Source organism: Lissotriton vulgaris, chromosome 4_1 (genome assembly GCF_964263255.1).
Source record: "Lissotriton vulgaris chromosome 4_1, aLisVul1.2, whole genome shotgun sequence".
Lineage (NCBI taxonomy): Eukaryota > Metazoa > Chordata > Amphibia > Caudata > Salamandridae > Lissotriton > Lissotriton vulgaris.
Genome location: NC_141691.1, coordinates 1,779,209,139 through 1,779,232,139, shown reverse-complemented (window position 1 = coordinate 1,779,232,139; position 23,001 = coordinate 1,779,209,139).

Genomic DNA, 23,001 nt, shown 5'->3' with positions numbered 1-23,001 from the left:
ATGTTAGAAGGGAAACCTAATTTTTAAGGGAAAGTAGTCCCTTAGAAGTAGCGCCAGCTAACGACGTGCATGCTGATGCGTGCTGGCATCACGGGGGAGCGCGGAAGCCAGAGGCAACATCCTGTGAGGAGCGGACAGGAGAAAGGCAGCGACACCCTCCAAGGTCCGGAGCGCGTAGATGAGCGTCGACATGCCCAGGGGAGCGCAGAGTAAGAGAGGACAGGAGAGTCGGCAGAACTGGCCAGGACCAAGAAAACGAGCGCAGAGAAACAGCGGAAGCGACACCCTCCAAGGTCCAGAGCGAGTAGAGGAGAGTCGACATGCCCAGGGGAGCGCAGAGTAAGAGCGGACAGGAGAGTCCGCAGAAGCGGCCAGGACCAAGAAAATGAGCGCAGCGAACCAGCGGACACGAGCGTGGGCAGAAGCGGCCAGGACCAAGAAAACAGGAGCAAGGAAACACTGTAAGTACGCTCTACTGCTACCGGCCGCTCTGCTGTGCCTCTCCTGCTGCGATGCTGCCCCCAGCCCCCTTCTGCCCCAGGCAACGCCGTGCCGGGCTGCTAGTATATATATATATATATCCTGCTCCAGTACACCGTTACAGTGTGTCAATCTTTAGGTTGGTTATTTAACACTGACCCTGTGCCTCATGGAAACAGTCCTGTCCGAACTACCAAGCCATGTCTTTCCCAGACCGGAATCAAGCATCCAAGGACCGGTTTCTGGCTATCAGCCTTCATCAGCCTGAATAGCTTGACTCCAGTGGTGTGGAGAGCCTGGGACTCACGTCTGAGTATACCCAGCACACTCGGGGGGAAAATTTCAAAAAACACAGTTGATGGACAGAATGTAGAACAATGTCATACATTCACCCCAGTACAAGGCTGGACTGTTCCCATGAGGCACAGGGTCAGAGCTGATTTGCATATAGCCAGTGTCTAACCCAGGGTGGTGTGAAGTGCAAAAAAACGATGGATTTAGGCCCAGATCCTAGTACTGGGGTGAATGTATGACATTGTTCTACATTCTGTCCATCAACTGTGTTTTTTGCAATTTTCACCCCGAGTGTGCTGGGTATACTCAGACATGAGTCCCAGGCTCTCCACACCACTGGAGTCAAGCTATTCAGGCTGATGAAGGCTGATAGCCAGAAACCGGTCCTTGGATGCTTGATTCTGGTCTGGGAAAGACATGGCTTGGTATTTCAGACTGGACTGTTCCCATGAGGCACAGGGTCAGGGCTGATTTGCATATAGCCAGTGTCTAACCCAGGGTGGTGTGGAGTGCAAAAAAACGATGGATTTAGGCCCAGATCCTTGTACTGGGGTGAATGTATGACATTGTTCTACATTCTGTCCATCAACTGTGTTTCTTGATAAGAATTGCGGCTCCAATGTTCCTCCCCTTCTCAGAAAGGATATCAGCACGCGCGGAGTCAGATTTTTGCAATCTTAAATTTTTTTTTTCACACAGCAAACAAACACGTTTTCGGAAAGGTTCCTTTGTCAGTGTTTACATTTTAAACTGAGAGGCGATATTTTTAAACATCAAGCGGTGGGTCTTTCAAACAGAGGAGGGATTATGGTCACCGGTATATGCGTGCCATATTGCAGTGGTATATTTTACTATTGAAAAGCCCATTATCATACCAATATAAGCATTTCCAAAATTCGAACATGTCTAATTACAATTTGATATTCAAATAATCCTCCAATTAAATTTTTTGTGATTAAAGTTTACAGTTAAACTTCATTGTCTCCGACATATTTATTTGCCATTCTTTAAAAATAATCTTCGCCGTGGATTGGCATTTGGCACTCCCCATCTGGGGATTGCCATTCTGCCCTCTGTTATCACTACATACAGCTGTGTATCGGCACCCTCCAATAAAATATTAGTCACACAAGAAGAATTCACATTCAACACTGTGTTCCAATTGCTAATTATTTCTCCACAAGACACATTTTTGCCCAGTCTGGGTCCCCAGATGGCCTAGCGGGTCCTTCCCCACTGTTTAACCCATCCGGCTCTTGGCTTGGAGGTTGATTATATATTGCGACTCCAGTCTCCTTAATTTCAGCACTCTGTCTCCCCCTCTGATGTTTGCTGGGACACAGTCAATACTAAAAAAATTTAACAGATCCCTGTTACTTTTATGTTTAATAGCAAAGTGTCTGGCGACTGGATAATTCAAATCCTTCGCTATGGCACGCATATCATCAAGTATCCTTGTTTTTACTCTATGGATCATGCTGCCTATATATCTGAGGGCCACACCGGCACTTGAGGCAATAGACAACCTGTGCGGTCTGGCAGGTCATACATTTGTTAATCCTTTTGCCTGATTGGATTTCATTCACTTCATAGGTAGGTACCCCTTTGCTAAAGGCACAGGCCTTACATTTACCACGTGGGTAAAAACCTTGTGTCTCATTTAGTGCTCCTTTTTTAATGGAATTGCATCTAAATGGCTATGTACCAGATTATCCTTCAGTGACCATGCCTTTATAAAAGTAAACAATGGAGCTGGTGGAATATCTGTCCCAATGGTTGTGTCGGTCTTTAACACATGCCAATTCCTTCTCATGATTCTTTTGAGAGTCTCCGCATGTTCTGAATAAGTTGTGACCATGCAGAACTTTCCCACATTCTACTTTCTGTTCTTCTCTTGATCTATATTATTGATTAGGCTGTTTCTTTGTAGATTCTCAACTTTTTTTAAGGTATTCTATATCCTCTGGCTAAAAATCTGCTAAAGCTATCTTTAACTGCTGTATCAAAGTCAAACTATCTTGAACAGTTACGTTTTAACCTGAGGAATTCCCTATAGGGTATATTGTTGGATGGGTGGCTGCTTGAGGCATGCAATGTACTGTTGCCAGCTGTAGGTTTTCTAAATAGAGCTGTTGTCAGTTTCCCATCCTGTACCCCCACCCTCAGGTCGAAATAGTTGACTGCCACTGAACTAATCTCCCCTGTGAATTGTAGATCGACATCATTCTGATTCAAGTATTTTATATATTCCTCTGCTTTATTCATTGACCCCTTCCATTTCAGGAAAAGGTCATCGATGTATCGATACCAGGTTACTGTCTCTTTAGTCCAGATGTCATTGGCTGTGGACCAGGCCACCTGCTCCTCCCACCAGCCTAGGAATAGATTTGCATAGCTAGTGGCAAAGCAGGTACCCATTGCAGTCCCAGATAACTGCCTGTAAAGGTCCCCCTGAAAAAGAAAAATGTTATTTAGCATACAAAATTCAATCAGTGCATCAGCATGTTATTATGCTCTGCGAGTTTCAATGGTCTTTTCTATAAAAAAAAGTATTTCACCGGATTGAGCCCCTGTATATGATTAATACAAGTGTACAAGCTTGTAATATCCAATACAATAAGGCAGTGGGATGAATGCCATTGTATTTCCTCAATGTGATTGATGAAATCCGTGGTGTTCCTAATACAGGAGGACAATTGTCAAACTGATTGGAAAAGAACGTGATCAATAAACCTAGAAAGATTCTCAGTCAGACTACCCAAAGAAGACACTATAGGTCTGCCTGGCGGTTTCACACTGTCTTTGTGAATCTTTGGTAAGTGTTAAAACGTTGGAAGTGTGGGATTCATTGTTCTTAAAAGAAGATACTCATCCATGTCCAGCATAGATTTAACATGCCACTTTTTTATTAGTGTGGGGTATTGTAAGATACCGTCCTGATATTTCTCTTTTGTTGTTAATTCGTAACAATTCTCGTTTCTTAGCTGCCGAAGAGCCTCTCCCACACATTGTTCTCTGGACATGAGGGCAATATTGCCCCCCTTGTCCGAGGGCTTGCAAATCACAGTGTGTCGTTTTGTAAGTTCACCAGGGCTACTCTCTGCGGCTCAGTCAGATTCCTTCCAATATTAGAAGGTTTCATATTTTCATGGAATCTCATTAGGTCTTTGATTACTGCCTCAGAAAAGGGGTCTATTGCATCCAGTGGCATTTGCGGTAAAAATTGCGATGGTGGTTTGAATGCACTTCTCGGTGCCTCCTGTTCTATTCCGAGGCATGTAGTTCTTTGTGTGATGTTTTCACCCTCTCCCATTCCTTCTGGCAATTCTTCCTAAGTAGTTCTTTCTGTACCTCCAAGGTAGTTAAGTCATTGACCGTCAACAAGCCTGTGTCTTTACTTTGAGATTTCCAATGCCTGGCCTCCCTGATGGTTGGTTTCAATTTAAAGTACTTGTACAATTTGAGCTTGCGCACAAACTTGAAAAGATCAATTCTTGTCTGTGTGAATTCTAGACGATTGTGGGGACAAAAGGTTAACCCCAATTTGAGTACTGATTCTTCTGTGGTGGTTAGAGTCTTAGATGTTTGGTTGATTATTCTCAAATTGTCCACTTCCATCACCATCTTCCTCCCCTTTTGCTCTGTGTTACTCTCTGTGTTGGGTTGCTTCTTTCTCTTCCAGCCACCCCTCTTGTCTGCCTTCTCCTTCCAGGGGTTTGCTCTTCCTGCCTCTTAGCCATGACAGTCGTATTATGTTGAACTCCTCGTGAAAATGAGTTTTTAATGTTCTCCAGATGGACCGGCTACTTCGTCCTTCGATTGTTCATTCTCCGTCATGTCAGATTCTGAGGTTTCCACTTTGGCTGGTGCGGGTGTTGAGGTCATTTTCTTTTTTGACATTTCTTTTCTTGATTCATCGAATTTTTTTGCGAATGTCAGTACCCTGCCCATGGCATAATCTCTCTTGTCTTGCTCAAATCTTTAATGTTTCCTCTGTCTTATTTTCATTTTGTACTGTAACAGTTGTTTCTTCATTTATTTCCCTCAATTCATCTTGCTTGATTTTGTCAGTCTCTTTAGTTATTTCCTCTTCAAATGGCTGTATTTCTTTCAGGGTTTTTTCTCTATCGCTCCAGGCGAATTTCACGAGTATGTTAAGCATCCCCTTGCATGATAGTGCTGTGTGTTCTGCCCCCTCCTCAAGAAGGAGTGGGTCTTGGATCCCATATGCTGGCACAGTGTATATGCTTAACCTTCGCGGGACTCTTTCCACCTCAATATAATTCTGGAGGGAGGTAGCCTCCACCACTTACGCATCTCTTGTTCATATAGTCTCTCAAGTTTTATAAATTGCGTTTGTAGGGTGTTTGGAATATTGTAATTCTCCGTGGTCCCTAGACGTGCTGTGTCCACATTCTCCTTTCTGAACATGTCTGCGGCTGCCTCTCTGCACACTGTTTTGCCAAACATGTTCATTCTTGTTTAGCATGGGCTCCGATCCCGGGCTCTCCTTAGATGAGTATAGATTCCTGTTTCCCGCCCCTCGCCTGGTCCTGGGTCAAACTTCTAGCAAACTCATGCCGACACGGCTTACCCGTGTATCCGCGGTCCGCCGTGTATCTGATCGATCATCTCTGCCATTGAGCTGTACAATCCTTCCCAGCGTTTGAGTCCCAGGGCGGTGCCTTCGCACTATAAATCCTGCTCCAGTACACTGTTACACCATGTCTCTCTTTAGACGGGTGCTTTAACACGGCAGTGCTCCGTGATAAAAATTGTAGCTCCAAAGTTCCACCCCCTTCTCATAAAGGATACCAGCACTCACGGGGTCAGGCTATCGCAATATTAATTTATTTTCTGTCGCGCAGCAAACAAACGCCTTTCAGAAAGGTTCCTTCCTCAGTGTTTACATTTTACTCTGAGAGGCGCATTTTTAAACAACCACCGATGGGTCATTAAAACAGAGGAGGGATTATGGTCACCGTTATATGGGGACCATATTGCAGTGGTATACTTTACTATTGAAAAGCCCATTATCATACCAATATAACCATTTCCAAAAATCAAACATGCCTAATTACAATTTGATATTCAAATAGTCATCCATTGAAATTTTGTGTGATTAAAGTTTACAGTTAAACATCATTGTCTCTGACATATTCATTTGCCATTTACTGTAAACTTTAATCACACAAAATGTAATTGTATGATTATTTGAATATTAAATCGTAAGTAGCCATGTTTGAGGCTTGTTTGATTTTGAAAATACTTATATTGGTATGATAATGGGCTTTTCAATAGTAAAATATATCACTGCAATTTGTCGAAAGGACATTTGGTGTATTTATGTCAAGGTTCCAGAGCCTCGACATATCAGACGTCAGACTGCTGTACAGCCGAGAACTAGTGTGCAAAATAATACTGGCATGTTGCGTCTTACACAACCTATGTGTCCGCACAAATGCACCATGGCTTGAAGTGCCAGATGAACCGTGCAATCCTGAGGATGAGCAGGAAGATGAGGCAGATGCTGCACACACCACAGTGTGGTGTAGTTTCTATACTCTCAATAGGTTCTGCGCATTGGAATAATATATCCTATAGATTAGACATAGGACTGAGGTCAACTAGGTCTCTATCGAATATACTAAACCTAATTGTGTGTGTGCCAGCTAACTCAGAGGTCACTAGAAACGTTCTTGCATACAGAAGAACGGATTAGTTTCTGACAACCGCAAAAACATGACAACTTTGTTTCCCAAGAATAAGAATATATCTCTCGGATTCACTCTGTCAATCGTGCATGCTTTGTTTCTACAAAGTTGCAGAGAAATAGTGAGACGTGCGTTTTCCATAAAAAGGTTTTATTGAACAGTCATCTTTCTCATGTAAGAGAAGTGAGCTGCTACAATAAATATAGTATAATGCGTACAGCATAAACAGTAATATGAAATAATACTGTAAGAGCATTGTATGGTTTCTACGCCATATAAAAATACATACATAAATAACATTGACTAAAATACTCAACTGGTGCTTCTAAAATACGCTTACCACAATGTACCTACCCTAAGTCTAGTACGAGGGAAGAAGTAAGTATTGTGTAGCATAGGTTTAGTTTTTGCCAAGAATCTACCAAAGGTTTCTCTAGGTTCTAATCAGCTCCATACCTTGGTTAGAATGAAGGAGATCTGGTATCTCTGTCTCTGGACTCGATTTCCCAACACCCCGCAAGGGGAGCCGGAAACACTGGAGCTGGATTTTCGGCAGGAGAAAGGCAGCTTCCTGATCAGTGTGTCAGCTGGAGAGTCGGCTTCCTTCTGCACTTTCTAAATCGAGCTACGTGGGGCAAGTAGGTCTTCGATCTGCTCCAAACCACCGTATCTTGCTAGAGCAAGTGAAGGTATATTTATACCTTGAAGGTGTTTAGTAATGCCATAGATTCACGTAAAGTGGGGCATATGAGCGTCAGCAAACAACACCTTATGAATAGTTGTTCTTTGTAAAGTAACTGAGTTCTGGACAAATCATTATTCAAGCATGGGAAATTTCCCTAACTGCTTAAGCTGGTTTTCCAAGAAATCGTTGTGACGTTTAGTACGGGTGGAAGTAGCGATGCCTGTATTTGGGTAGCATGGGCTATGCCTAAATCAGGTCTTGAATTCTATGACTATATAAGAGCATGAATCGGGAAAATTCACTCGGAGCTTAAAACGCCACACAACAACAGCTTCTGCTGCAGTTACAGCACGGAGGGAAATAATTATTAATAATTTTTTCACATAAGCACATCAAAATATGACATCCCTTTTTTTTCTTTTCTTTGGAAAATGCACATAAGCATAGTTTGTGCAATAGAATTTAACTACACCAACCCTTGTGTGCCTGTTTATCCTCTGCATAGGTTCATATATCTGACAAGTGAAAGATAAATACTGTGCGTTTAGTAATGGTGAATTTTAAGTTTTAGGGTGGGTATGTGTTTAGGGGGTCAAATATCAATTTTAGGGTGTTTTTTGGGGTCAAAGAGGAATTTTACGGTGTGTGTTGGGCTCAAAGATAAATGTTAGGGTGTATATTGGGGTCAGAGCCTAAATGTCTTCAAATCCTGTTCATCTGATGAACAACTTGCACTTAGTGACCAAAATTTGCCCGCATTAACACAAACACAATAATTTTTTCATTACGGTTATGGAAAATAATTGCTAAATAAATCTAACAACACAGAATGCTACAGCTAAAGCCAATTTGCATGCAGATTCTCACCGCAAAGTCAAAAAACGGGCCGCAAACACACAGGAAGTGATGTCAGCATGCATCCTGTGTACTGTGGGAGTACTGTGCACATTCACTTTCTCTTGTAAGCACACTGCTGGTGAATGTGGAGAGTGTTGGAGGTGTTTGGAGTTGTGTGCTGGTGATTTTGGATTTTGAGAGTGTTGTGTCCTGTGAACTGTCCCTAATGTCTCTGTGAACTCGTGTGTATTTGTCCTCAAATATTTTTTGGGTCTTGTACTAAATCTTGTTGTGTGTTTGTCCAAGGGGTTATTTACATAATTAATATCTGTTGGGGTATATATTTGGGATTTATTTTTGTAGGAGTGGGTTTAGGTGTGTTCTGGGAGATGGTGGGTGTGGGTACGGAGGGCAAGATGTCGGGGGGCATTGAGGGGCTTCCTCTGGCTAGTTAAGTACTACCTGCCCTTGATAGTTGAGAGTGGGGGTTGGATCATGCAAAGATATGCTGTATGTGTGCGGAAGGTGAGGTGGGAGCATGTAAGGAGCCAGATGCTGCGGGTCTTCAGTGTGGACAGGACTGTCCAACAATGGAAACACCGATGGCAGGATTGCGTGGGCCATGAGGGATAACTGTTGGACCAACTGGGAGTCTTCATGGGCCTACAAGGTGGTAAGTACAACCTCAAAATCGTTAAATGATCATTTTAGTAACAAATCAAAAATGCTGGCTGTAACACAATGGGGTATATGTTCAAGAAAGTGGCAGAGTGAGGTGTTAGCCGTCATGCCTTCACGCCTAACTTTGCCCCCTCTGAAACGCAAGGCTGAACCATATTAATAAGCATATGGTACAGGCTTGCATTTCCCCCTGCGCTGGCGTGACACTTATCAGTATAGTGCTATCCCAGGCACCCTTGCACCATAGGGCATTTTGCTTTTTCCATGTGTGCTGCTCAAGGCAGCACACATGGAAAAAGCAAAAAGGATGAGAAATAATGCATTTCTCCTCATTTTGCAAAGTGAGTATCAGGGTTTCCATGACCTTAACTTGTGGCGCTGCCTCCCATGTACACAGCCCTTGTACCTAGGTTTTGTCTGACATTTGATGAGATAGGAAAAATTGGTCATTTAAAATAGGACATCCCCAGAGTGTCATACCTCATTAATAGTTGTGACACACCCTTGTGCGATCTTCAGCAGTCCTATTGTCTATAGACCATGGAGAACATGATGTTACTGGGAGAAACGGGGCCTTGGGAATGTGTCATACAAGTAGTGTATGCAAAATGTGCAAATGTGCAAGCAGGATTGTTTTGTGTTCCCAAACTTTGCATTATCATGTCTTGTGGGAATAACAGGCAAAGTAGACACAATCATGTATGTAACCTGAACTGCAACAGTACAGTTACATTGATGTTGATGAATCAGATGATGAGTAGGACATGTGTGACTATATGTCTGACACCAACACACATTTATTTTCATGTCTCACAGCTGACAGACCACTGATCCCACAGGTTGACATCAATGACTTCACGGACTCACACACCATTGGTGAGTTTACTCATTAAATATTGACATTGTGAGATATGATGAATGTCAGTATAAAATCCTGTGTGTAGTAGTATACAGTATGGGTGTGAATCACATGTATCTTGCCTCCAGTGTGATGATGTTTCGTGGAAGTGTGGAGTGTGAACTAATCAGTAAGTGAAGATGAAGTCATGCATATGTCTTCCGAATGTAACTTTGCAAATCCCCAGTGAGTGATGCCCTTGCAAGGAATATCAATGTTTTTCAGTGTGTGTATATCATAGCATAATCAATTGAAACAAAAGGGAAGGGTAACTGCATACAGGAACCACGAATACAATTAAGAACACAAAACTCTATTTCATTTAATAAATGTTCATATTAAAACAAATTATACATCAATGTCATTATTACATAAAATTCAATAAAATAACTCAATGAGAAACAAGAATTAACAGATTATACACATATAACAAAAGATTTATCATATATTAAAAAGACCATAGAGTGGCAATGCTTTCCGATGCGCGTTTCCGCGTTTCAAGGACGCCTTCTTCAGGAGGAGCCACAAATTCTATCTGAAATATACAGTTAAAACATAAACAATTCCATGAATTAGAATAATTTTTTATCAATAAGGACTGCATATTATAAGCGAAATATTTATAATTATTATATACACCACATCACTAATTTAGGACAATTAAAAACACCATTAATCAAAAAATACAGAATTGATTCATAAATCGCACACCTTCCCTATTTGCTATGGCAATATAATAATTGCCAAACAAAGTACAAATCTAATATATATATATATTTGAGCAGTTGTATGGAAACTAAGCTACGGTCACCTGGAGGCCCATTTGGGAACTCATTAAACCCAAGCCAACGGTGAAATAATCATGGGGCAACAAACTGATCAGTCAATGATTACTGATAGCTCAATTTGAAAGTCATGGATATGGTTTAAATAATTCAAAATGTATCTATAGTAGTATAATGTAAACTGATTGTACTTACTATAGGAATTTCCAAAACATGTCTTATAGCAAACTCATGTTCCCTCGGGTTTCTTAATCAGTCTTACTTCAATGATGCAAGAAATATGGCTTTTATTGACTGTAGATCAAGAAACGGGATAAACATTCTATATCAAACACCCTTGTTGGAGTGAAATACTGCAATGCAATGCGGGGGCAGTCGTCTAAATCATTGTAACGTAATATTGTTGGTAAGTAACAAGGAAATTCTAGGCTATATTATTGATACTCTGTTAATCAATAGTTGGTTATCTCTATTTCCAACCCTGTTTATATATGAAAATATGCCCCTGAGGTGAACCTATGGTGCATAGCATATATATGTTCTTATGGGCGGACCTTATATGTGGATTCAATGGGATATTCAGAAAAAGAGGCACAGATTGTTCTTAAATGTTTTACCCTATATGAAGGGAGATTAGCTTTTGTCTCTATCAGGCTAATTAGTTTACACTCCACCTCTAAACTCAGATTTCGACTTCATATAAGAAAAAATACTCACTTAATGAAAGTGTGAGATAATTTCATGTAACATGTAGTGTCCAAAGTCACAAAAGTAGTATTCATGTATAGCTTCGGGATTACAGTGATATATAAGCATGAAATAAGAGACAAAAAAAGTGAAGAAAGCAAAACATGAGCCCCATTATGTGTATCTGTATTTATCTCTTCATCAAATTGTATAAATCACTGCGTGAGTATGACTTTCATATGGAGGGAATCAATTTGTTTTAGTGCAGGCAGATGCATCAAAAGGTGTTCTTTTTCAGGAAAAACCAGTTCGTCATGGATATATACTGGGATCTTCCACGTCGATTCCACTAGTGTAAGTGAATCACGCTCGGCGGGTGTCTAAATAAAAAAGGACGTGGTTTGTAATATTTAATCAAGGACTCATCTGATAAGAATGGAAAGCTTGCGAAAGTCCTACAGGTACTTCTTACCTTAAATACTAAGGGAAGTGAGAAGCTGTATCCGAACATATTCTATTCAGTGCAGGAAGATATATGGCAGATCTATAAAACGATGTTCTTTATATGGAAAATCCAGTTGATAGTTGATACCGATGAGGGTCTTCTGCGTTGATTTTTCTAGCATGTGCGATCATGTATGATCATGCTCGGAGGGTGTCTTGAATTAAAAAGACGTAAATTGTAATATTTAACAAAAGACCCATATGATGAAGATAGAGACTCACAGAGTTCCTACAGATTCTTCTTACTGATAAAAAGATATATGCAAAAGTAGCTACGACACAGGAAAGAGGGACCGATGTTTCCACCTTCACATTGAGATTAAAAAAGGCGGATTCCTGAATGAAAGAAGAAATAAACTACATTCAGAAAGGGAGCGGCAGAATGAATCAATATTAAGCTGGAAGGTTATTACAGAGTCCTAGAGCTTTCCTTACCGATAACAATTATTGAAGTCTGCGTACAATGGCAAGGCGCTGCAATGGATAGCCGCTGGCGTCCTGTGGCCGTTGGAGATCGTATCATCCGTTATAGTTGACGATCTGCCTATAAAAGCAGGACTTGAGGGTCACGTGGGGCGATTTCCCGTAGATGTATGACTTGTATATTTAAAGCCATACGCTCAATGATAGTAGCAACGGAGTGCGCACGGGGTTTCATTGTATCAAATGATTTCAAAGTCACATGGGGCAATCTCTCGTAGGTGAGTGACGTATATATTTAAAGTCAGATGCTCCAATAGTGGCAATGGAGTGCGCACGGAGTTACATCGTATCGATTAATGCAACAAGGAAACCGACAGTCAAAGCGACTCCCAACATAGAATACACACACAAAGACCTTCGAGTTACACGTGTTCCCGAAGCCATGTGCTTCAAAATATGCGATACGGTACAGAAGGCAATTATCGTACGCTCACAGGGAGGATGTCAGGTATAGTGCGATATAATGCAATGCTAATGAGCTACGGACATAAAAGGATAAATAAAATACACGAGTCTCCACGCGATCGAGATCTAATTAATTATCTGCTATAACTGATCGCCACTGTTGGAAACACTGGGTTATTAGCAGAGAAAAGACAACTCTATCTATTAATCTACAAAGTGTGCTCATTCAGTGAAAACGAGATGACTAGACATACGGATGACTCAATAAAGGACTATTTAATGTAAGCAATCGCTAGGGATTACTTTCTGCAGCCTCAACAAATCTGGACAGGTCTAATGTTTAAGGAGAGCCTCTAAGTGGAAGAGGTTAGAATATAGCATTCTCCCACGGAATTTTGCTATTCAAACCTTTCTTAAAAGTATTAAGAACAAAAATCCAGTAGACTTCCTTTTTCTTTCTGATGGCGCTGTCAGGTGTCCTTATTTTCTCTAAGATGCGCCATTAGTCTTCCGGGTTGTGATCCATTTCAACAAAGTGCTTTACTAGAGGTGCTGTCATTTTGCCTGTTCTAATTGCAGATCTATGTTCAGTCAGGCGTACTTGAATGGACCTACAGGTTTCGCCGACATAACCTAAGCCACATATACATTGGATAAAGTAGACTACATTTGTGGTTTTGCAGTTCCACATATCATTTGCCTTCGCCAAGAAGCCATTGTGGGTGAACTCTTCTCACCCAAGGATATTATTGCAGGATTTGCATGAAGAGCACTTAACTGTTCCACGTATAGGTAGATTGGTAGTAATGATTTTTGAATAGGGCCAGTATTTTGATGTTTCATCCCAAATCTGGAATGAACGATTTTGTCCTTTAAGTTTCTGGGGCATATTACCAACAACTAGCGATAATTATCGCTATGTTGGCTTAGCGGCAATATTTTTATCGCCGAGCTGCGGCGATTTTTATCGCTTAGGAACCAGGCTATTATCAAGGTTTATCTCCTAAGCGATAAAAATCGGTCGAAATGCATGAATATCGCTGTAAAGTCAGCGCTATTCATGCATTATCGAGCTAATGATCTTAGCCATGTTATCCACCTACCATTGGATAACATGGCTAAGAACTGCTCCGGGCAGGTGTTAGCTTTTGGAGATATTCGCGCTGAGCGCCAATATCTCCAAAAGTTGGTAATAGGAGATAGCGATGTTAGCGACTGTTTCCAGTCGCTAACATCTTGGCATGCCCACTTTGCATGTCATTAGTGATAAATTTCACTGACATGCAAAGCGGGGCCCAAGATGGTCGCTATCTCCTACTAGCTGTCGCTAACTGGTGTTAGCGACAGCTAGGTAATAGGGAGATACTTTTATCTCCGCTTTCTTGTCTTTTAAAGCCAAAAATGCGGAGATAAACTCCCTTAATAATATGCCCCTCTGTTCCTTTTATGAGCAAAAGGTTTTTTTTTTAGGGCTTTGTTGGAAGTAGAGTTACAGTTGAGAATATGCCAATTGGCATTGATGATCTGTCTTGTACGTTCATTTAGCGTGGAGTGTGTAGTTACACAAAGAAGTTGATCCTTGGCTGTCTGTTCCTTCGAAACTAATAAAGCATCGCGATCAAAGAAACGTGCTCTTTTATATGAGTTTCTTATAAGTCTATGAGGATAGCCTCGGTCTAAGAATTTTTTCCTCATAATGGATGCCTGCCTGTCATAGTCCACAAGATTAGTGCAGTTTCTGCGAACTCTTAAAAAATTGAGAAAATGGTATACTCTCACGTTGGCTCTTGGGGTGAAAATGACTAAAATGTAGCAATGTATTGCGTGCCGTGGGTTTCACAAACAGATCCACTTCTAATCTATTGTTGTTTTCCCGTATTAATAGATCTAGGAACTCGACTTGGTTTACACTGTATTGGGCAGTAAATTTGAGATTGTCATCAGTCAAATTGATCCACTCCAGGAACTCCAAGAGGGAATCCTTCCCATTGGTCCAGATAAAAAAGATATCATCTTTGTATCTGGACCAATAGGAAATGGACTCAAAGAAGGGTGCCACTTCGTTGTCGATAAACTTGTCCTCGAAGGAGGACATGTAAATGTTTGCTATTGAAGGGGCTACTGAAGCACCCATGCTCACTCCCTTGAGTTGGCGATACAATAAATCGCCAAACTCAAAGATGTTGTCAGTTAATACAATAAACAAACAATCAATAATAAATTTCTTGGGGCAACATATATTGTGTTTGTCAATAAACCAATCAGTGGCCCTGATTGCTTCATCAAGAGTGATATTACTATACAAGGACTTAATGTCCATTGTGACTAGTATGTCTCTATTAAGTACAAATTCCAGGTTCTCAACTATATTAATCATATGGCATAAGTCTTTAACATATGATTTGATTTTTGGTATATGTGGCCTCAAATAATGGTCCACAAATTTGGACAAGGGCTCTGTTGGTGTACCAATCGTAGACACAATCGGTCTATATGGGGGGTTATTAATGCTCTTATGTATTTTAGGGAGACCGTAAATACATGCAGTTTTGTTGTTATTCGTATTCAAAAATTCATGTGCTTTAACATTAATTGAACCACTATTTAGGGCCTCAATAGTTAGATGTTGAATCTTTTTAATGATGTTGTTAACAGGGTTAGAGCTAATTTTAAGGTAAGTGGAGCTGTCATCCAACTTTTTGATCATGTTGCATTCGTAATCGTTAGAGTCGAGTACGACAATACCTTCTCCTTTGTCACATCCCTTGATAGTAAGGTTATTATTCTCTGATAGTTCTTTCAAGGCCACAGACTCCTCTTTGTTAATATTGTATAGAGGTTTGGGAATGAAGTGTAGTGTTCTTTCTAATTTCTGGAGGACTACTAATTCGAATGCAGCCACTTCAGGGCCCAATTGATCTAGACCTGGACTAAAGGTGGAGGGTAACATTATCTCTCGTAACATTATCTCTCTGTGTTGCATTTGCTCGTTGTCAGCATCTTCTTTGTCCTGAAAAAACTTTTTTAATCTAATCTTTCTGAAGAAAGAAATAATATTTTTATAGAGTTCAAAGGTATTGACATGTGTTTGTGGCACAAATGAGAGACCCTTAGATAGCAAAGCTTCACTATGAGCGTCAAGGTCCCTAGATGATAAATCGAAAATAGGAATATTGGGGCATATTATCAAGCCTGTACGCTAAAATTATCGCCGCTTTATAGGCCGAAAACGGCCGATAAAGCGGCGATAATGGGCTTGATAATATGCTCTATGGAATTCCAATCGAAGCACATGTTAGATGTGAGGACATCTAACATGGGCTTTGATTGGAATTCCACAGAGCATATTATCAAGCCCATTATCGCCGCTTTATCGGCCGTTTTTGGCCGATAAAGCGGCGATAATTCTAGCGCACAGGCTTGATAATATGCCCCTACATTCCTTGACCCCAGTATTGCCTGTTCCGAGTTTCCCTTATAAATTGGGGTTACTGCTGTTGATGTTGTTGCTGGTGTTGCTGATGTGATACCTGATGTTGTTGCTCATTCATTTGAAAGTTCCCTCTAGTCTGCCCCTGACCCTGAAATCACACTCTTGGGCGACCTTGTCGAGGCCCTCTGTTGGATAAAAAAGGGCGCTGTTGTGGTCGAGAACCAGAATAGGAATTGAACCCTCCGTCTGATTCATAATATTTACTGTTGGGACCTTCACCTTCAGAGTCCGAACTATCTGTAAAATTGTTGACTCTCTGTTGGCCATTCTTAGACTCATCTGTATAAAGATTCTGTTTGTAGAACTCTATATTTAGGTAGGGATAAGTTAGTTCTTCAGTGTAGAATCTTGTATCTTTATTCAGTTTTTCTCTCTCCTGTTTAGTAAGGGAATTACTAAAGGATTCTAGATCCTTATTATATTCATCTATTTTTTTCATTGCCTCATCTACCCCATTAAGTTGTTTGAGCTTGTCTTGTAACTCGTCAATTTCAAGTTTAATGGCAGCTGCCAGCTCTTTCGATGTTGGTACGATCAAGATCATTAGATCGCGGGAACATCTATTTGCTATGAAGCTCCACTTCTCCAAAAAAGGTCTATGATGGACAAAAAGGCCCGGTACATTCCGTACCCGTAGCCCATTAGGAATGATGCCCGTCTTTAGGTAAGATACCATTAACTCTCCGTGGGCCTCAAACAGATGAGTTTTTTCTTTAATTCTATAAGTTTCTTATCTTCATCGTTACCTCTGGTATGAGAGTTGATGTTACTAGAAGAGGCCGTGGTACCAACCAGGGTGGCAAACTCCTCATCGGTAAAGCCAACCGTTTTCATATTAGCCATGACTAGTGGGGTAAAGAGGTAAAGTGGAGAGAGATGTAATGAACCTTGCTAACAACTGCTCAAATATTTGACAATGTGAACAAAAATAGACACGAAGGACGGCCCTGCACAGACAAGCTGTGGGAAATATAATGTAAACAACAAGGACCCCCTGTTCAGAGGTAGTAATTACTTAGGACAGGGAAATAAACTGTGTGTATATCATAGCATAATCAATTGAAACAAAAGGGAAGGGTAACTGCATAAAGGAACCACAAATACAATTAAGTACAAAAAACTCTATTTCATTTAATAAATGTTCATATTAAAACAAATTATACATCAATGTCATTATTACATAAAATTCAATAAAATAACTCAAAGAGAAACAAGAATTAACAGATTATACACAGATAACAAAAAATAAATCATATATTAAAAAGACCATAGAGTTGCAATGCTTTCCGACGCTCGTTTCGGCGTTTCAAGGACACCTTCTTCAGGAGCCACATATTCTATCTGAAATATACAGTTAAAACATAATCAATTCCATGAATTAGAATCATTTTTTATCAACAAGGACTGCATATTATAAGCAAAATAATTATAATTATTATATACACAACATCACTAATTTAGGACAATTAAAAACACCATTAATCAACCAATACAGAATTGATTCCTAAATCGCACACCTTCCCTATTTGCTATGGCAATATAATAATTGCCAAACAAAGTACAAATCTAATATATATATATTTGAGCAGTTGTATGGTAACTAAGCTACGACCACCTGAAGACCCATTTGGGAACTCATTAACCCCAAGCCAACGGTGAAATAATCATGGGGCAACAAACTGATCAGTCAATGATTACTGATAGCTCAATTTGAAAGTCATGGATATAGTCTAAATAATTCCAAATTTATCTATAGTAGTATAATGTAAACTGATTGTACTTACTTTAGGAATTTCCAAAACATGTCTTATAGCAAACTCATGTTCCCTCGGGTTTCTTAATCAGTCTTACTTCAATGATGCAAGAAATATGGCTTTTATTGACTGTAGATCAAGAAAAGGGATAAACATTCTATATCAAACTCCCTTGTTGGAGTGCAATACTGCAATGCAATGCGGGGGCTGTCGTCTAAATCATTAAAACGTAATATTGTTGGTAAGTAACAAGGAAATTCTAGGCTATAATATTGATACTCTATTAATCAATAGTTGGTTATCTCTATTTCCAATCCTGTTTATATATGAAAAGATGCCCCTGAGGTAAACCTATGGTGCATAGCATATACATGTTCTTATGGGCGGACCTTAAATGTGGATTCAATGGGATATTCAGAAAAAGAAGCACAGATTGTTCTTAAATGTTTAACCCTATATGAAGGGAGATTAGCTTTTGTATCTATCAGGCTAAGTAGTTTACACTCCACCTCTAAACTCAGATTTCGACTTCATATAAGAAAAAATACTGGGGCATATTACCAAGCAATAGTGATAATTATCGTTATTGCTTGGTTAGTGGGAAAAAATGATCGCTGAGTTGCGGCGATTTTTATCGCAGATAAACCTTGGTATTACCAAGGTTTATCGCAAATGCGATAAAAATCGGCCTCAATGCATGAATATCGCTGAAAGGTCAGCGATATTCATGCATTAGCGAGCTAATGCTCTTAGCCATGTTATCCAACTCCCATTGGATAACATGGCTAAGAACTGCTATGGGCAGATGTTAGCTTTTGGAGATAATCGCGCTTAGCGCGAATATCTCCAAAAGTTGGTAATAGGAGATAGCGATGTTAGCGACTGTTTTCAGTTGCTAACATCTTGGCACGCCCATGTTGCATGTCATTAGTGATAAATATCACTGACATGCAAAGTGGGGCCCAAGATGGTCGCTATCTCCTACTAGCTGTCGCTAACTGGTGTTAGCGACAGCTGGGTAATAGGGAGATAATTTTATCTCCGCTTTCTTGGCTTTTAAAGCCAAACAAGTGGAGATAAACCCCCTTGATAATATGCCCCACTCACTTAATGAAAGCGTGAGGTAATTTCATGTAACATGTAGTGTCCAAAGTCACAAAAGTAGTATTCATGTATAGGTTCGGGACTAAAGTGATATATAAGCATGAAATAAGAGACAAAAAAAAGAGAAGAAAGCAAAACATGAGCCCCATTATGTGTATCTGTATTTATCTCTTCATCAAATTGTATAAATCACTGCATGAGTATGACTTACATATGGACGGAATCAATCAGTTTAGTGCAGGCAGATGCATCAAAAGGTGTTCTTTTTTAGGATAAACCAGTTCGTCATGGATATAGACTGGGACATTGCTCCTTTAATTCTTTCAATGAGCTGACGCCAGATTTAGCTTTGACACTTTTAAATAAGGTCAAGTCAGGCTCACCACTAGACCCAGTCCCTGCCAAAGTGATGGGCAATCTCGCCCCTGTTTTAATCAACCCCCTCCTTTCCATCTGGAACTCTTCCTTGACCCGTGGTCAATTTCCTTCAGCCCGGAAAAAGGCTACGTTGCTCCCCATCCTGAAGAAACCAGATGCGGATCCATCCCAATTCAGCAATTACCGACCCATATCGCTTTTGCCTAAACCTGCCAAAGTTTTAGAGAAAGTAGTCCAGAAACAATTTGCCCTGTACTTAGAAACAAACCAGTTGCTGCACTATTCACAGGACGGTTTTAGAACCGGTTACAGCACCGAGACTGCGCTGCTGGAAGTATCCGAGACTATTCGGGAATCAGTGGACAGGGGCGAGGAGGCCATGCTGGTCCTCCTCGACCTGTCCGCTGCATTCGATACTTTGTCACATGACATACTTGCGACTCGTCTACAGCAGCTGGGGATTGGAGGCACGGCCCTGGCATGGATTAAATCTTTTCTTTCCGGGCGTTCCCAAAGGGTACTGCTGTGCCCATTCGAATCAAGGGACAAACCCCTTATGTGCGGTGTGCCTCAGGGCTCCGCCTTAAGCCCTCTTTTGCTTAACGCATATTTGGCTTGCCAGGGTAGTTGAGTCATCGGGGGTCAGGGTGGTCTCATACGCTGATGATACTCAGCTTGTTTTTTCATTCAGAGACCACTCAGACTCCCACTTCTCCAACTTTCGCAACTGCCTTGGCAACATCTGCGCATGGATGGCTGCTAATCATCTGGCCCTAAACACAGATAAAACTGAGGTACTATTTTTTAGCCAGAAATCTGCTCCCCCCGCCACCCTGTGGTGGCCTACTGTCTTGAATCCCCCACCCAATCCAGTGCAGTCAGCCCGCAACCTTGGCTTCCTATTTGACAACACCATGTCCTGTAAAGCTCAGTTCAACAAAGTTACAGCGGCCTGCTTCAATAAGCTGCGTATGATTAGGAAGATTTTTCCCTATCTCCCCCAGACATCCCGCAAAACGATTGTCCAGGCACTCATTACGGCACATCTGGACTTCGCCAACAGCCTATATGCCGGTGCCCCCCTCTATCTTATAGACCGATTGCAAATCGTTCAGAACGCGGCAGCTAGGCTCATTGGAAACATCCCTACCCGCAACTCGGTCAGAGCTTATCGAGATGACCTACATTGGCTTCCCATCGCCCGACGCATTGAGTTCAAAATCTTGACCCTTGCCTTTCGGGCTATTCATGGAATCGGCCCAGCTTACCTGAGCAAAAGACTCAAGATATCTTTATCAGTAAGACATCTGAGATCAAATAGCCTTCGCCTACTGTCTGTTCCCAGATTTAGGCTTACCCGAAGTGGCGGCAGAACTTTCGCTTTTACGGCAGCCAAGCACTGGAATAGCCTACCTCTGGACCTTAGGTTCATTGAGTCAGAGCAAGTCTTCCGACGCAAACTAAAAACCTGGCTGTTCACTAAACACTGATTAGGTGAGCCTCTGTAGCCCCAGGTTTCTGGATGGTTTTGAACCAGGCAACCCCCTCTAGTGATTAACCTGTACTCTTAGCGCCGGGACACCCCCGCTGGGGGTAGCCGCGCGCTTTATAAGCTTCTTAAATAATAATAATAATCTTCCGCGTCATTTCCACTAGTGTAAGTGAATCACGCTCGGCGGGTGACTAAATAAAAAAGGACGTGGTTTGTAATATTTAATCAAGGACCCAGCAGGGAAAGCTCGCGAAAGTCCTACAGGTACTTCTTACCTTAAATAATAAGGGAAGTGAGAAGCTGTAACCGAAGATATTCTATTCAGTGCAGGCAGATATATGGCAGATCTAAAAAACGATGTTATTTATATGGAAAACCCATTTGGTAGTTGATACCGATGAGGGTCTTCTGCGTCGATTTTTCTAGCATGTGCGATCATGTATCATCATGCTCGGCGGGTGTCTTGAATGAAAAAGACGTAAATTGTAATATTTAACAAAAGACCCATATGATGAAGACAGAGACTCACAGAGTTCCTACAGATGTTTTTCAGGCCTTGTGGGTGCAGACACAGGTATGCACGGTACTATTGTAGGTATGCTGCATACCAGCTTTCAAGAATTTGCAGGGTGTAGGTTAAGTCAAGTATACCAATGTCATGCTCTCCAACCACCTAGCAAAGATGCCCCTATGTATATAATGGCCATGTTTTGACACTGCAATGATGTTGTCAAGCTGTCTCCTTGGGATCATTCCCCTGGAAGACTCATGGGCAAATGTACAAGCCTCTCTCACTACCACTACGACACCTATTGTGAAATTTTTTGTGGCAAAGAGGCTGCTCCTCATGTACAAGTCAGTGTTCAGCCAACTAAGCTTGTTTTTCCAGGTGTGCTGCCTTGTGCAGCACACATGGAAAAAGACCAATTGCATAGTTTGATTCTCTGCAGGAAGGTGTTCCTTCCTGTGCATGTACAAATAAAATGAAAAATGTGATTTTGACGATTTCATGTGTGCTGCTTGATGCAGCACAAATGAAAGTTACAGTAGGGCTTTGCAAGGACCCTTCCTACACATAAATAATCCTCCCTTGCACACGGACACCCTTGCACTATTGTGCAAGGGTGCCTGTTTTGGGGCTGAGTCGATAAACTGTAAGCCATCCCCGGGGGACAGGCAGGGCTGCACCACATGATTTTACATTTGATGCAGCCATGTGTTACAGAAGTGGAGAAGCAAGGCGCAACACCCGGACGGCCAATGCCTCTCCCCTACAATTCCTTGTACATCTCCTCCTCAGTCACGGTATGTGACAGCACCATCATTTGACACAGACAGTCACATTGTGTTGTGACACTACACGTCACATGCCATGCACTGTTATGTCAGTGTCACCTTCATGTTGTAATTGATCCTTAAATCAACATTGCATTATCCATGTCACTTTCAAAATTCACAATCTTTTGTTAGAATGTAGTCTCCCATGTTTCGCTGTCCTTGTGTTTCAGTTAAATGGAGAACATTGACATAGCCATTAGGAATCACATATTGTCATTGCTCTTATTTTACAAACAACATGTCACCAGAGGAGGCCCTCGCGTTTCAGGTCCTTAAAGACCGATATCAGCATTTATGCAGGGTGGCTAAGGGCTATAGTAACATTGAGACGCGGCACCGAGTTGACTGGGCAGCTGGGAGGGGGAAGTCTGTGCCCAAAGTAGTACTTCACCAGGTGCAGAGGGACACACAGGCCATACCAGGGCATTCTGGCGACAAGCGTGGGTCCCGACATGGACAGAGATCATGAGATCACCCCGAGACACCATACAGACAAGCTGCTGCATCTGGATCTGGCACACAATCTGGTCCCCCCTCACAGCCACATTGAAAAGGAACAATGCCATCGGCAGCACTGACACAAGGAGTTGGATCTACCATGAGGGACTGTTGCTGCACGATGGACATGAACGTTACACTGGCCCAAATTGAATGTGAAAAGGCAGAGCACACCACCCACCTGCAGGACATTAAGGCTGCCCTGGGTCTACCATTTTGACTATAAACAATGTTGACCCATCCCCATTTTTTCTGTTCCCCCAATGTTTTTTCTTATTCATAGTTGGTGCTAGGTACGTTTTTTAACTGTAGGTAGAGTAGTTGTGGTATAGGAATACGTAGTGTAGGATTTTAACATAGTTTTCGATTTTTATTCTCTTGTGGTATTTGGGTATAAGTTTCTTTTTCCTTTGGGGCGGGGGATTTGATGTATTTGTTGTTATATAAAAAAAAAATAATAATATATATATATATATATATATATATATATA